At 35.3% G+C, this 16,254-nt stretch overlaps 1 protein-coding gene and 1 long non-coding RNA gene across 2 annotated transcripts in view; one reads left to right on the top strand and one right to left on the bottom strand.

The window, feature by feature from the left end:
* Positions 1–16,254, bottom strand: part of ARSB (arylsulfatase B) — a 67,054-nt gene that overhangs the window by 42,752 nt on the left and 8,048 nt on the right. The gene's annotated exons all lie outside the window — the stretch shown is intronic.
* LOC137848149 (uncharacterized) lies at positions 1,543–16,159 on the top strand. The gene is made up of 4 exons (XR_011091193.1): positions 1,543–1,591; positions 1,923–1,997; positions 6,250–6,280; positions 15,859–16,159. It is a non-coding gene; the product is annotated as an uncharacterized lncRNA (long non-coding RNA).

Below are 16,254 nucleotides of genomic sequence, written 5' to 3'. Positions count from 1 at the left end.
GAATGGATGAATGGATGAGGGCAGACAGGAATACTACCTTGACATAACACCTTTTTTTTTTCTTTCTTTAAAAAGGAAAAAGAAAAAATCACTTCCAGGGATATGGAGCTGTCAAAGCTTACAATTACATGCAAACAGCAGAGACAAATGAACTAATCTACATACATTAAAGCCTTATGCTTATATCTAGAATCTGCTTCTTCCATCATAATATCCTGTACCTCCCTTTTCCTCTGTGTTTACTTGAGGAGGACTGCTAGGATTGCACTTTGTCACTTATCTCACACAAAATAAACAGAGCAATCTGGAGCTAATTTAAGTGGTTTAGCGTATCAGGATACAGCTGGGAAAGATTTTAAGAGAAAGGCTCCAGATGAACAATAGCAGTGTGCAGCCGAGCAGCAGTGAGCACAGGAAGGCTGTGCAGACAGGCTGGCAGACAGCTGTCAGCCATTCCAATAACAATTCCTGCAGCCAATGTTAACTGGTCAGTGTCGAAACTCCCCAGCCAGCCCAGAAACAGCCACAACCAAAACAGGGAATTAAGAAGTTCACCCATAACAACAGGAGTGTCAGGGCCACAATTCAGTGTCACGAGCATTTCAGTTGTTCCTCGCTTGTCTAGCAATAGCACAACACTGCCTATGTGTCTATGTTTTTTATATTTCATCTGCTATGAACCAGATGTCTTTTTTTTCTCTTCCTTTTTAATATTAAGTGTAGACACATGCACTGCTTTTACACATTGCAAACTATGACTTGATTCATGCAATTGGACACATTTGCATCTGTTTTTCACATCACTTTTTCTTGAGAGGAGTGACTTGAGTTCTTAATCACTTGGGGCTGTAGCTATACCCAGGAAATCCTGGCACAGTTCACAAGCAAAAAGAAACACACATCTGTTGTCATACGAACATAAAAATGAAACAGAACTCTTTTATTATTACCTGCCACACTGGACATATGAAAAAAGAGCAGCAAGTACCTTCACAAGTGTATTTGCCCCTAGGCTCAAACCAAGCACATAAAACACAAAAATTGAAATTCCATCTGACAATTCTCCCAACCAAATAACAGAACAAAATTATAAAGTTGAGAATTTATAACACTAGTCTTAAACTTCAAGGAAAAAAAAAAAAAGTTAATTACTTTGTGATCTTTTGTAACCATTTTGTCTCCTGTACACTTCCATTCTCCTAGAGATGACAATGAAATGAAATGAAACCCGTAAGATATTCAGTACCCACTGACAAGGTGGATTATGCGTCGGTCTTATATAGGTACGTTCAGCAATGTCTAAGGCAATGTCTAGTGCCCATTCACCAGTGTTCCAAAAGCTACCTTGCCTTTTGTTAAGTGCAATCCAGCTAACAGGAGGAAAGGGCTTCGTCACAATACTACTTTAACAAATAAGGAAGACAGATAATGAAGAAAAACTTAAGTTTACGTAAATAAATAAATGAATATCTTTCCCTTCAATGATCTAAGCAACATTATTAATCGGCTTTCAAAAATCTGAGTTTTTCTGCAATGGATATTTTTAGGACAGGGAAATGGCAGACAACGCTCTTGCTGAATGAACTTCAAAGTAAGTTTTACTTGGTATTAATTTCTTTATCTCCGCTGCATGACAGTAATAATGGCTGAGTAGCATACTGCCAAATCTAAAAAACAAGATGTTAAGCTGGCTAAAACTGAATATATTTTCTCCAAATAAACAGTAAAACCTAGTGTGCGGTTTGTTGTTTTTTTTTCGTTTTTTTTTTTTTTTCAGTAGTACATGTAATATTCTTCTTCCCCTTCTTAATTTTGTCACATCAAAGTGACATTTAACTGAGTGAAAAGAAAAAGCCCTTAAATTCGAATTTTTTGGTTTCATATAAGTTATTGTAATCAGAATTTATGATTTTTTTTTCCAGTTGCGTGCTAAGACATGCCTTTTTCTAATTGATCCCATTGTCTGAATCACTGAAATATGATTGCGAGACACGATGGTAGGTTCAGTAAGATAACCAGCAATTTCCTCTTGGCATGATCCAACCTTTCTCCAGCATTACCATCCTTGAACTTTCTGCCACTTTTAATCATATTTCCTGAATCCTGAAGTTGTGGAATCTCTCCTTTTACAATTCTCTGGCATTACAGTCCACTTTCAGTCCTCAGATACACACACAGAATGCTCAGCAGTTTCAAGAGGGAGCTGTTCATATCTAAAGCAGAAAAACAGTAGGCTTCGAATAAATAGTCAAATTGTATATCTTGCTCTTGGTAGGCACTTTGTTTTTGATGTTTTCATGTCTACATGTCAGTAATGATCTTTCCTTGGAAATTTTGTCCTTGAAATTCTATCCTTTGCAGGATAACAGGTTTGCTATTCCATTCCTGATAGTGGGAAATAAATAGACAAATCCATAATGCACTGACAGATTCTTCTGCTCAAAGACATTATTTCACTATATACAGAGCTTCGGCCTTGGGTGTCCCAGTGTTTCCTAGTACACGCATACTTCAGAAGTTAGCTATTCCTTTCATTTTCAGAAAAATCCTCTCATTCTTTTCTCTGCAAATTCCTTATCTACTGTTGCGAGATTAAAGCGATAAAGCATATCCACTTTATGGTTCAGTCTATGCTTGCAAAAGGAGTCTATCTGCTTTTGCTTATCATCCCTAATCCCACCAACACTCAGAATTCATCGTTTCTTTCATATTTACTCCAAACTACTCACAGGTTCTGTCATCCATCTGCTCAATCCAAAGCTGCATTAGCAAAAATCTACCATTTCATCAAATGAGCAGATTTACCATAATTAAGGGTGAGATGAGCAGGGATGATGGCATCCTGTGTAATGAGCTCCCCTGAGTACCCTACTTAGAGTTGTAGTTTTATCTTCCTCATAAGGACTTCTGCTCTCCCAGGTAACCACTACCCAGTCCATCTATGTGACTTGAGAACTCCCATCTTACCCTTAGTCCCAATTTGACAAAGGAGTTACTAATTCTTCAAAAATCCAACTTCAAGTCTTTCTCAGCATAATGGAGTAGGTGACCCATTAAATTAATCAAGGCCTTCAGGTCCAATGGCTTCCTCATTTCTGTTACACTGCACTAAGATGCACTCTTTTGGCTCTGACTAAACTAATCTAAAGTGTTAAGATAATTAAAAACCCTCAGATCATACAAAAGGTCAACAGCAAAGGCTAGGACAATTGCACGTGTGCTTACTCTTTAGTTCCATCAACATTATCTGGATTAACAAACCAAGACCACTGTAACTACTAAAATTGTTCAAATTACCGCAAGGTATCTTGGAAAGAATCACAAGAAGCCATATGCATTGTAGCCACATGAATGCAGCTGAAAAACTTCAGGGGCAATCAACTGTGAAAGCACAGTGTGCAGAAAAACACCTATAGGCAGAAAAAGAGACCTGTGGGCAAAAGGCTTTGCTTTTTCAGTCAATCAAATGCACTGGTATAAAGCTTGATGCCATATTTATGGAGCATCACTTGCCAATACATTCAAGTAGAAAGATACAATTTTGTATCATTTACAGCCATGGCTTTCTTAAACAAAAAAAAAAAAAAAAAAAAAGGAAATCACTTTCTTGTATTTTCCTCCAGGAGAGCAATAATAGAAGAATACTATTGTAAAAATCTGGACTTTACAAAAAAGCATGCACAGGATGCCATTCTTAAGATCCTCATATAATAAATGTTTACTTGATTTCAAAACGTGTTGCAATGTTGCATTGCAAACAGAAAGGCAGACTGAAGAAGACAATTATTAAAACTGTCATCAAATTTTGTATATGAGATGTTAATATATTTCAACTATTTCACTTTTAATTTGTTAAAATACCTTCTTGCAAGGTATCAAATGCAGTGCAGTGCTCCAATACATGCAGTTCTCTGCATTGATCAGTAATCTTTTGCATTGCCTAATTACATAGACCTCAAGAAGTTAATAAGGAAAAGCACATACTACAGTTGCTGAATTGTTTCTTTTTACATGTAGTTTGTTAAAGCCATTTATTTTAAAATACAAGTGAAATTACTGCCGCTGTTTCTTCCCAACCAAGTTCAAGCAACACTGTAATCTTAATAGAAATTCAGGGTTAATTCACTTCAATGTACACAAAGCTCTGGCTATACTTTAACACAAGCAAATGCAATTAGAAGTCAAAGCCAAGAACAGGCACAGGCAATGTTCTACATGGTAGTGTTGAGGGATTTTTTGAAACAGCAAAAATTCCATGGCTTGCTGTAGCTGAGCAAACCAAGCTACCAGGGCAACTATGAGAAGTTCCCATGACGGTGTTCCCACATCGCCCAATTGAGGAATTCAGAAAAATATTGTTACCAGTAGCTGGCTTCAAGGACAAGGTCTATGTGACTGCTAATCACAAGGGGGTTGTTTTCTTGCAGGTGGGGTTGTTTTCTTGTAGTTGTTTGTCTGAGTGCCTTTGACCAATAATCTTGTGTGAAACACTGTCTGCCCCTGTTAAGTTCACTATAAAAGTTAGGCTATTTGGGCAATAAAAGGGAGCAAGATCTGACTCTACTGGTGTCTGTTGTGCTTTCGGCCGTGCTTCCTGCAACAATGGTAGCATTGCTCAAAGTTCAGGTATAGTAAGTGTGGCTGTTTCTTCCTGCTTAAAGAGAAATTTGAAGATGTAGAGATGATGTACAGTAGGAGACAGATATTCCAGTCATTGAAGGCACATTACAGTCTCTAGAGATGCAAAAAATTGCAAATGGTGTGAAGAACTTTAGTAGGAACATATAGAAAAAGCAGATAAAAGACTAAGACTGAGCTGTAAGGAAATGAAATACAAAGAAGGGTCCTCAGGAAAGGAGGGAAAAAGAGCTTGTTAGTTCAAACATTAGTATGAAGTGGTAAAAATCCAAAAGAGACACTGAGGTATTGGGTCTCCAAACCAATTTTGCATCAGATGCTTACAGGGTCTGGTACTCCTCATCCATGGCCAAATCTTAATATCCATGACTAAGGTGCACAGATACTTTGAAATTCTTGCTGCTCAACTTTATTAGCTCTAAGGATGGATGAACACTTTCTAAGTTCTAGCCTTCAATATTTTATAGAATTTTTCCCAATATTAAACCCTTCCATTATAGTCCCAACACTGCTTCACTAAATACAAACAAACAACAGAAGAAACTTCTTTTCTGCAAGCATAGGAGATGGACAACACTAGGACCAGTGTAATACACCCACAGAACATTTTGTTGTGATAATCTGTTTTTATCTGTCTAAATACTATAGATTGCCAGTAGATGCTAGACACACTGTGCCCTCCCCTAGACACTGCTGCTGTTTCTTCCTCTACTTTTCCTTACCATTTTCCATTACAATTGATACTCAAAGGTTCCTTTGGTGTATGTTTTTACATGCACCGTGTATATAATCATCTTTTTTTTTTTTTTTTCTGGGTAACATCAGACACTTGTCTCACTTCAGTCTTACCTTCCATCCAACAGCTAGGAAGGCTCTATTTTTGACCCTCATCTCTACATCACTGCTCAGTCCTAGATATCTTGTTTTCTTGTGTCAGACTATGGTCCAAGATAACTTCCTTATCTATGTCACAATATCCCCTCTGCACCTACTATTCACTGCTGCAATTTAATGTGGCAAAATACTGCCAAAAATCTAGATTGACCACGGGTGACACCTTTAGTTCATGCTATTTCTGCTTGAGTATCCAGCTATGTTCTAAAGCTTGTTTCCCTCAACATTATGAAGAGGTGAGGGAGAGAATGAGAGAATGAGTGTTTCCCACTTTTTTTTTTTTTTTTTAAGATCATCTCTCAGGTACTCTTACTATATATATCCTAGCGTTCTGTTCTTTTTTTTCTTGTTCTCAAGGTGTATTCACCTAATCACATTTTCATAAATACACCCATGATCTCTTTTTCATCTCATAAAATTAAAGCTCATCTTTCCCTCTGCACATTTTTATTTCTTGATATTTACCAACCTGATTTATTTAATCAGTTTCAAATCAGAGGACTTTAAAATACTATCTCATCTTTTCTTCCACAGCCTACTCTGCATTTTACCTACATGATGATTCTTATGCATGCAACCATGGAAAGTCACAGTCCTGAATTATCAAAAATGTATTCCTTCTAGGCAATCAAAAACACAGAAGAAAGCTGAGATTTTCACACTTTAAAAATTCTTATCCTATCCCACTACATAAATATAATTATTTATCTCTTTCAGGAGACAGCACAGATATTTCAGCAGGACAAAAGTAATGTTTTCCTGTATTTTGCATGTTATATATTGATCGCCAGTGACTGGAATTAATCTTTCTCTTCTATGCTACTCAATAACCAGTCTGAAATGCCACACAGATGAAACCACTTAGTCCAGAAAAGAAATCCTAGTGGCTGCACATGCTTCAAAGAAAAGTGCAAATTCTTTCTCTCACCAAAGGGGGGAGTCTTTTCATAGTCCCCAGAGAAAGAGATTTGTATTTCATGGCATGAAATGCCTAAATCCCTTTTAAGCATTTCTTAGAGAAATGGATGATCAAGAAAATCTACAGGAAGGAGCAAAAAACTATGGATATTAAACTTTCCTTCCATTTTTAAAGTCAACCAATTCTTAACTGATACAGTTATTTTAATAAGATACTGTAATTTAGAAAAACTTCTGTTTATGCATGATAGTTTTTTTTTTTTTTTACACTGTAATTTAGAAAAACTTCTGTTTATGCATGATAGTTTTTTTTTTTACACTTTAAATCTGTAAAATGCACAAATTACTAGGCATTCGGCACATCTGTATTCTGAGGCTCTAAGTAAATTCTGCTGTTTATACTCACCCATGAATTAAAGGAGTGAGGGAAAATCTTAATGCCTTAACACATGCTAGAGTGAAACCTTCTGCAAATTTATTATGTTGTATGCACAGGAATAACATGGAATGTTGGAAAGTGAAAGAGAAGAATACAAAAGATAGTTGTGCTGAGCTTTATATGGAAGTTCTAGTTTCTTCTGTAGAGTTTAGCCTTTACTCACACATTATTTGGAGCACACTTTAATTCTGGAATATTCAGAAGTACACAAAACAGATGAACTAACCAAGCCATACTCCATGTGAACACAGATGTATGGAAAAAAAAAATACAAAGGAAGAAAACAGATTCTGAACTCAGCAACTCAGCAGGGATTCAAATGATCTTTTTCAGGTAACACTTGACTTGGGCCATCTTACAACATCTGCAGCTTCTTCCAAATGCTTAATCCAGACCAGACAGTATTGTACATGTATGCTTCCTTCCTAAATTAGTGATGGGTTTTCCTTACATTTCTATATTGATTCATAAAGCAAGGGGTGTCCATGACTGACAGAGTAAGTCTCTTGGATAAGCAGTATTTCTAAACATACATGATAGTTTTCTGTGAGATGGCTTTGTGCTGTTTCATAGAACATTAATCAGTTTCAGAGGAAATCTGAACATCTATGTATACAAAATTTCAAACTTTGCTTTTGTTCTATTAAACCATGATTTATAATTTTGTATTTCAATATTCCTTCAAAGAGTTATTTCCACCACTGTTTTCATATGATCTGCAGTATCAAATCAAGCTATATAAGAAAACACAATAACAGCAGATAAAAAAAAAAAAAAGAAAAAAAAAAAAGAAGTGCTTTAAGTGACAGATTTAGTATAGATCCACTATGGTGAGTGATTACTAGTGATATGAAACACTATTCCTCTTTTTCCTGTATATTCAAAATTGAAAAGTTGGTTATATAACAATTGTAAGCTCTGAAAAGAGTAAGAGCAATGTACAAAAGACTATCTCTTTGGCTAATCTTGGTTTTGAGACCAGTTGATCAGAAAAACGGCATACATCTAGTTATATTGTAATATTTAGTAAATTTAATAGTACTTGATTATATAAGGGTACCCAATGTATTAGTAAATTCATGGTCATCATCTAAAATAACTTACAGGACAAGGAAGAAATATATAAGGTTGTGCAAGGAAGAATTGTCAGAAAAAAAAAGAGAAAACTAATTTACCCAGAGTTTTTCTAATCTTTTTCCATCATCTATAGTGATGTACTAGGATATAGTTCCCATAGAAAGTAAAAGACAATTCACCACTTGCTCACCTCTAGGTCAAGCAGGGCAATCAGGGATAGCTGTACCCACCAAGTCCTAGTAAACTAAGGAAGGAGTAAATTCCTTCCCTCTAAAGTTTCTGATATATTTCCACTGTGCAACAATCGAGCTCTGAATGATGAAAGCTTAAAAAGAAACACAAACTTGCATATTTTGAAGGTTTTTTTTTCTTCTCTTGTTGTGCTACTGCATTACGAGATTTTACAATGAACTGTAAACAACAAAAACAGAAACAGAGTTCTCTTCTAACCCTGCATCTCATAGCATCTAATGTGATCCCTTCACTTTGCCATCACCAGCCAGTCAACACAATTCTTTTAACAGAACGTTTACTATACAAGAAAATGAACCAGGGACAGCTTATCAACCATCCAGAATAATATGATCCACAAAACTAGATTATGGAAGATGTTGCTTTTCTTCTCCTCCTTCGTGTAATTCTTTATTTGCTTTGCAATACTGAGGCTTTGATTTTTTTATATTAATTGCATTAAAAAAAATCAAATGTAATTCAACTTTGAGTACCAGTGACCATATAGGTTCTTTTAATCCACAACAACTAGATTTTAACAGGAGTAACAACTCCTGTAACAAGCAGAAGACAGAATACCCAATTCATCCATGGTTTAATTCTGTAAACAACTGTTAAATGTTATTTATCGTGTTCCTTTGAAGGACTGGGACTATACGAGCAATCATAATCTTATACCTAATCAGAACCATATGGAGGCCAGTGCAACAGTCCATCCACACTGAAGCAGAACTGGAAAGTCTATTAAAAGTTAACTGTGAAACTATTTCATACATAACTTAAAAGTTTAAGAAGCCAGTTTGACCATGCTAGTGTCTCAATGCTGTTGAAAACAATGAGTCATGTGACTCATGAGACCTACAATATTTCTACAAAGCTAATTTCTGAATTTTTCACCTAAAAATAAGTAACTGGAATAACAAAACAGGCAGACAACCTTAGGCAAGGTAAACAAAAGGTAGACATAGGGACAAACAGAGAATGGGATGGGATAAAAACACATATCCCCATAGTTTTCTTGCCTTTGCCCTGATGAGCAAAGCCGTGCATGCAGAATTCTTGTACATGGCTTGATTGTAACACTACCATCAGTCACTAGTATCAGTGATATAAGCAGGCAGTTAGATGTTTGGTTTTACTTTTTAAGGAAAAAACAACAACAACAACAACAAACTTAAAAATTTTGTTGGCGAATTCAGTATATACAAATGGGAATTAAATAGCATTTACTAGTGCCAGACACAATATGAGTAGGTACAAGACAGCTTCACACACAGCTCTGTAAATGCATCTCATTTTTGACCTTCAACATTCTTGCTGAAAGTGTAGGTCACAAACCAGGACTTCAGAGCCTTTCCTTTGTGTGATTTAAGCTCATGATTGTGACTCAGAGTTAAACAGAGAGTACTGTCAATAATGGCAGAAAAGGATCACATTTGGGGAAAATTTCTCCCCTCTGATCTTCACAGCATGAATAATGCTTATTCTGTATATGTTCCAAGTACGGAACTCCCATTGAGGTTTTGTTTAAAAAAAAAAAAAGTACAGCATACACAGCAGAGATCTACACTGCGGATAAGCTACTCACAGCAGGAATTAGAGAATAACTTTGTCCTTAATTTGAACTCATGTTCTTCCCTGCTTCCCCATAATGGATTTGAAAGATCCATTTGTTGCTACATTTTCCAATTGTGCTGCAAGTGTGATAAAAATGTAAGCACACTAACTCTGATGGCTAGTATGAAACATACATTTTCAATGAAACAAACCGCAATCATTTAGTTAAGATCAGCTGATGAAAAAACATCTGTTGTATACTTCATTATGATGCAGAAAGAGTAACCTGGAAGGGTCAATATATGCAGGAGAAAAGCCACTCTAAAAAGTGTCTTCAGACAGATGATGCATTATTCTGTTTTCAGCACTTAATACAGACTTTTGTGTGTATGTATGAGATGGAAGAACTACTGAAAGTCTTTCTGTTGGAAGCACAGTAGGAACAGAAAACCACACCTTCTCCTATAAAATTCTGCTCATGTAATTTTTGTCCTGCTTTAAATACACCCATAGGGCTTTTATTTTCCATAAAGGGAACATAATATCTCTGATGCATCAGAGCACCGTGATTTTGCAGAGTTGTGTTCAGATAAATCAACATTATTATTATTTTTTTTAACTTACCAGAATTGTCTGTTTACTCTCCTGACTGTTCTAATGCAGAAAAAAAAAAAAAAAAAAGATACTGTGGAAAAAATGAATTTGATTTATAGAAGATTCTAACACATGTAGATACAAACTTAGTCCTGTAACAGCTGCATGCACAATATCCTTTTTCATTCTATTCTTTTTCCTTTTTTATCCCATCTCTTTCCCAGTACAGCAATAGGATCCTACTGCAGACAGCTTTAGGCAACCACCTTTACTTTAAGCAGCCTCGGCAATTAAACAGGCCTCAGAGTTACAGACCCTGCTGTCAGGTCTACACCAGCATTCACCATCACTAAATACAATTGAAATGCAAAGGCAAATTTTAACGTGAAACTACCATGAATAATCTGACAAACTTTTCATATGTCTGTAGAAAGCAAGTGAAATGAGCCATAATTAAAAAAACTTTGGACTCTTCTCAGTGAATGACAAAGCACTGAACCAGACCATTGAATTGTATGTAGAAGATTATTATACATAGTATAAAGGCTTCTTTTACACTATCATACAGAACAAATTAGTATAGTTTAATAGTAAACACAGTTCAACACAACCTTTCAACAGTTATGTGAAATTATTACATGTCATTAACATGTAAAATAAGCTGTTTTCAGCATTCATTACTACCTCTCAGACAGAGAAAAAAAAAAAAAGCTAGAATAACTGTTAGCATGCCTAAGTTTTAATCAAAAATGGCCAGCTTGTGACACCAGCAAAATTAATTTCTGAGGTTTATTTACCAATTAACTTCATTTTAAGTACTGACATTTGCTCAAAACAGGAAGAAAAATTCAATTTTTGCACTTATTGTGGAATTTAAAACACAAAACATAATAAGAAGTGAGTATCTCTGGGACAAGGCCATTCTCTGTTCAGGAACTCAATTTTGGAATGATAGGTTTTGCAAGGAAAAAAGAAGGGAGGGGTAGGGGAATTCAATACTATAAGAAAGCAAAAGTAAATAAACATTTTCTACAAAACATTTTAGGTTTTCACATGGCTTCAGAATAGGAAAACAAAATCATTATATTTCTTGACTATCAACACCTTCTCATTTTTCATTTTGAAATTGATTTCCGTCATATGACAACATTTCTGCTTTTGATAACATTCTTGAAAAAAACATCTCAATGAGTCATTACTATTAACTGTATCTTAGGGCATCAATCTAGACGGGCTGTGTAACACACAACACTAGATAGAAGAAACTCTATTATTTCCAAAAACATTTATTCTTACCTCCCATAATCTAATGTGGAAAAAGTTTAAATAAAAAGAACAAAAGCCAGTACTAGAATATGAAACACCAAACACATGCACCTTTCATTATTTATCACTGGCATGCAATACCTGTGATCAGTGCAAGTACAGTGATAAGATGTACCTCTTATCTGCATAATAACAAGCTTAAATACTCAAGATATAAAAATAATATTTGCTAGTACACAAACTCTAATAAATTGTTTCATTAAAGTTAATTGCAACCAAGAAATACGTGCTTACTTCATCTTTAGGAAAAAAGATATTCTGGTACTTCCCTTGCTGGCAGTACACTGAACCTTTCAGAATTTCCTGACAGGAGAGATTAAAGCAGTTCTTCAGATCTATAATTGAGCAGACTTACTAAAAATTCTGTCTGATACACAACCTTCAAAGTTAGCACCTCTAACAACACAATCAGATAATAACTCTTCTAACCAATCTGTCATTTAGTTGTTTTGGATAATCCAGAATTAAAAGTCTCTCTCAAGTCCCTCACCTACTAAAGAGAATGAGCAGAATTTCACTTAGGAACAAAGATGTGGATAAAAATAGCCCTCAAGAAAAGTCCAGTGGAAGTCAGATCCCCAATTTCTACCAAGGCAGAAGCTAGACACAAGCAAAAAAACACATAATTTTATCAGGCAAAGAGCACAAAATGCTCAAAATAAAATAAAATCGACTAAGAATAATTATTTATTAGGGAAAGATAATATAAAGTTTTGGGGAAAAAATAAAGGAGTATATGAGAGAGGCTGTACAAACATCAGTAAGCATGTCCAAGACAATTTGTGCTTCCATTAATCACAATTCTAAAATGATAAAAAGACCATCTTTTGGAATGAAAACAGCCATCACTGTCACATGCTCCATTATGGAAAGGATTTATGTAGTTTCCTCTTAGTAATGTAAACCTAGGTTTGAAGAGAAAAAAATCTACATATTTTACTGTTCAAAGCCCTCTCATGGCAACTACCAGACACTGCAGTGTTGATTCCCCTTTAAGAATTGTTGGACATATTGGAAGAAACAGTGGTAAGGGAGTTTGCTTCAAATTTTTTTAGAATATTTAAAAGCTGAAAGTTAAATAAGACAAGGGATATTAGCTCTAATATAGAACTCAAATCAGAAGTAAGATTCCTATGTTCTAATGCTGGCGAGTTTCTACTCAAATCACTTGCCATATATTGCAAAAACTATAAACACGTGCTATACACAGCAAATCCCAACTTCTTACCTCAAATACAGGTTTACATTTGAAGCAAAACTTGGACTACAAGCCAGTTTTAATAGTGCTAAGTTAAATTTGTATGCTTCTTATGACCTTCGGTTATTTTAAATTAAGGTCCTCTTCAGAAAAGTTCTAGGTATGTTCGTTTACGTTTCCAAAAAGAAAAACAAACCCTATCTCTTGTTATTTTTTAAAAATTTATTTATTTCAAATTAATAAAACACCATGGATACCCAAGGCACTGCAACATTCATTTTTACTTGTTTTGCTTAGACCACAACTATATTTTCACCACTGATTCCATTAGTGTAGAAGTACTTGTATCTACAGGGTAAAATCTGCTCTATAAAAGCAAATTCTATTTTGTATTGCACCAGTCTAGAAGTTGTTTCTATCCACTACTTGATACATAAATATAACACCACATACTATCATACTATCCTCCTCCCACCCTCTTATTTACCTGCAGAAATAGCTTATGAATCTGTTCAAAAAGACACCTGAGATGTTGATTTACGCGGTATACTACTGAGGCATGGTGAGACTTCATTAATGACCAGAATACTTAATTCTTGGCCCAGTATTTCTGTCAAGCTTTTTACTTCCTTAAAGTGGAACTGGAGATCTACACAATTTACAAAGCCCTTTTAAAATGTGCAATAGTTCCATTTGCCAACTGGCATATTTTCAAGTGAATCTTGGTTTAGCAATTACATATACTAATAGGAAGAAACACTCAAGAGTTTAACAAAAAGAAATCTATTGTGAGAGCAAAGAGTATGTCAAGTTCTAGTCCAGAACCAGATAGTGTCATACTGGCACCCACTAAATAGATATCTTTCATTTTGGGTTTGATACTTAACAGTGAAGGAATCAACGGGAAGACTATGTTTGTTGCAATGCTATGTGGCACAGCAAACAATAGCAAACAATTACTGTAATTTCTGTATTTTTTCTGTGAATTTTGAAGTAGTAAGATGCAAACATCCAAATGTGAATATTGGCCACAACTAGAGGGGAAAAGTAACAAACCTAGTAAAATGTACAGCAAAAATACGTTCTTCACTTCTTTTTCCTCTACAGTTCTCCAACACAATGCTTATCAAACCACATAATAAAACAGTGGGTGCTTTGATAGTCCTGTGTCTTTAACTATTATGCTGAAGAGACATGCAGCCATCGTTCAATAAAATTATGGATACTATTTATCCTTCTCTAAGTTCTCCCTTGTAGTCTTCATTCGAACCCTTAAAATGACCCTATTGATTCTTAGCTCTGCAAAAGAGGAAGAAATATTTTGAAGAGAATTCCTAATCATATAGGAAAATGTGTATCTTTTGTCATATTGAGCAAGAGGAGGGTCTACATGTTCCAGAAGAGCATTGGGCAGGCCCTGTAGAGCTGAAAAAATATTTTTAAGAAGTATACCAGAAAAAAAAAAAAGTGTATGAAAAGAGTTAGGGGCATGTCCTACAGTTAGAACACACAGGAGCATCGGTTTTACTACAAAAAACTATCTCAAGCCAGACTGCAGACCCAACTCCCAAAATCATTATTTTAAGTAACACCATACCATAAGTACCAATGCACACTAACACTCCTGGTTATAAAGAACTTGCAAGCTGTGTGAATAACTTGCAGAGAGATCTCACATAGTATAATTCTCTGCACAAGACACCCAACTGCAGACCCTCTCAAGTTTCTTTTCAACCACTTTCTGATGCCCGTTTTAAAACACACCATCTGCAAAAGTGATAGATAGAATATAGAAAAGCTGAATAGATTTCACACCTTTTTTTTCCCAATACTTAATGGTTTCAACATTTGTTGTTTTGGAAGCTTGATCTTTAACGCATGCAATGTTTTATGCCTATAAAGAACACTTGTGTGAACTGAGGAAAGAACAATGGAAAAAATGAATCACTGCCTGTGATCTCCTTGATCTAGGCACAATTTCCTTACATTTCAATCATATTAAATTCCATTCCTGGCAGTTTAAACATCAATTAAGTCAAGACAAGTCCCATTAGACAGGACAGATACTGGATTCTCCTGACTGTCTGACTCCCATTGAAATGTACCTGTAATTGATTATGTGATAACTACTGTTAAAAGCAGGGCATACTCTATTTGGAAGAAAGTGTTTTATAAAATATAAATAAATATATCTCTCTAATTCAGTTATTCTCTGAACTTCCAGCTCAGATGTCTTTAGTTTTATTCCATAACGTACTGAAAAACATTACTGAAAACGCTCTGTTAGGACCCCAGGAACAAAGAGTGGATTTTTTCCACATGGAATAAGCATTGCTATCATTTTCCATATGGCTTTGCTGTTTAATTTTGGTTCTAAATACGAAAACATTGTAAACAAAAATAGGCACAAAAAAGTTATTGAAACCTATCAGAGACAAAACCTGGACACAAATGAACCACTACAAGGCAAACAGGCTTGGACTTAGAATGTTGTTTCAAGATTTCAAGTGCTATACAAAACAGCTGATAAAATATGTCACTTCATTTTAATCAAAACTTGAGTTTGGGTTTTTGCATTTGGATCTCTTTTGGGGGAAGTGGTTTTCGGTTGCTTGCTTGCTTTGTTTTTCTACATAGTGTTCAAAGAAAATGCATTTGCCATTTTAACAGCCTTGATGTGTAAAGCCTGGACAAACAAGCAATTTTAAGCACTGAAAGGTGACTTCCCACTGCCAACCAAACAATATTATCTATTTTCCTGAAACCTTGCCAAGCATCTGTATTTTGAAAAGGTTCCACTTCATTCCAAGTTTGGAAACAAAGAAAAAAGTTTTATAATCCATTATTTATATTCTCCTAATACTCTAGAAACTAGATCATATGCTAATACATACACAATTTTAGCCTGTAATTTGGCAACCTAGATTGTATCATCACATATTAAGGTTTTTTGTTGTTGTTGTTGTTGTTGTTTTTTTATTAACAGACCTCTGCTTCATGGGAGTAATGTGCCAGTGAAATATTTCAAGGAAGAAACTGCAAAAATTACACGTTACATAAAAGTAGGACAAAGAAAGAGTTTTGTCTTCAAAGTACTTGCTGTCTGGCAGTTTGAGCTTCCTGCAATAGGTGGCAATTTGTAGACTGAGCAGACAGCTACCTATATTGATCAGGACATATGAATATGACATACAACATCCTCTCGATAAGTATTCAATTCGGATAGATATACAGTGACTTCACACCTATTAAGATGCCTCTAACTTCACTTCACTCCTCTGCTTTCACAACACTGTTCCTACTCTGATAGGAGTATCCTCCATTTCCTCTGATACTTCTTCAGATTTGTTTCAGTCATACATAAGACAGCCCTTCCGTAGTT

This window comes from Anas acuta, chromosome Z, assembly GCF_963932015.1.
Source record: "Anas acuta chromosome Z, bAnaAcu1.1, whole genome shotgun sequence".
In the NCBI taxonomy this organism is placed as follows: Eukaryota; Metazoa; Chordata; class Aves; order Anseriformes; family Anatidae; genus Anas; species Anas acuta.
The sequence above is the reverse complement of the archived record's forward strand: the minus strand, read 5'-3'. Positions and strand labels throughout refer to the sequence as shown.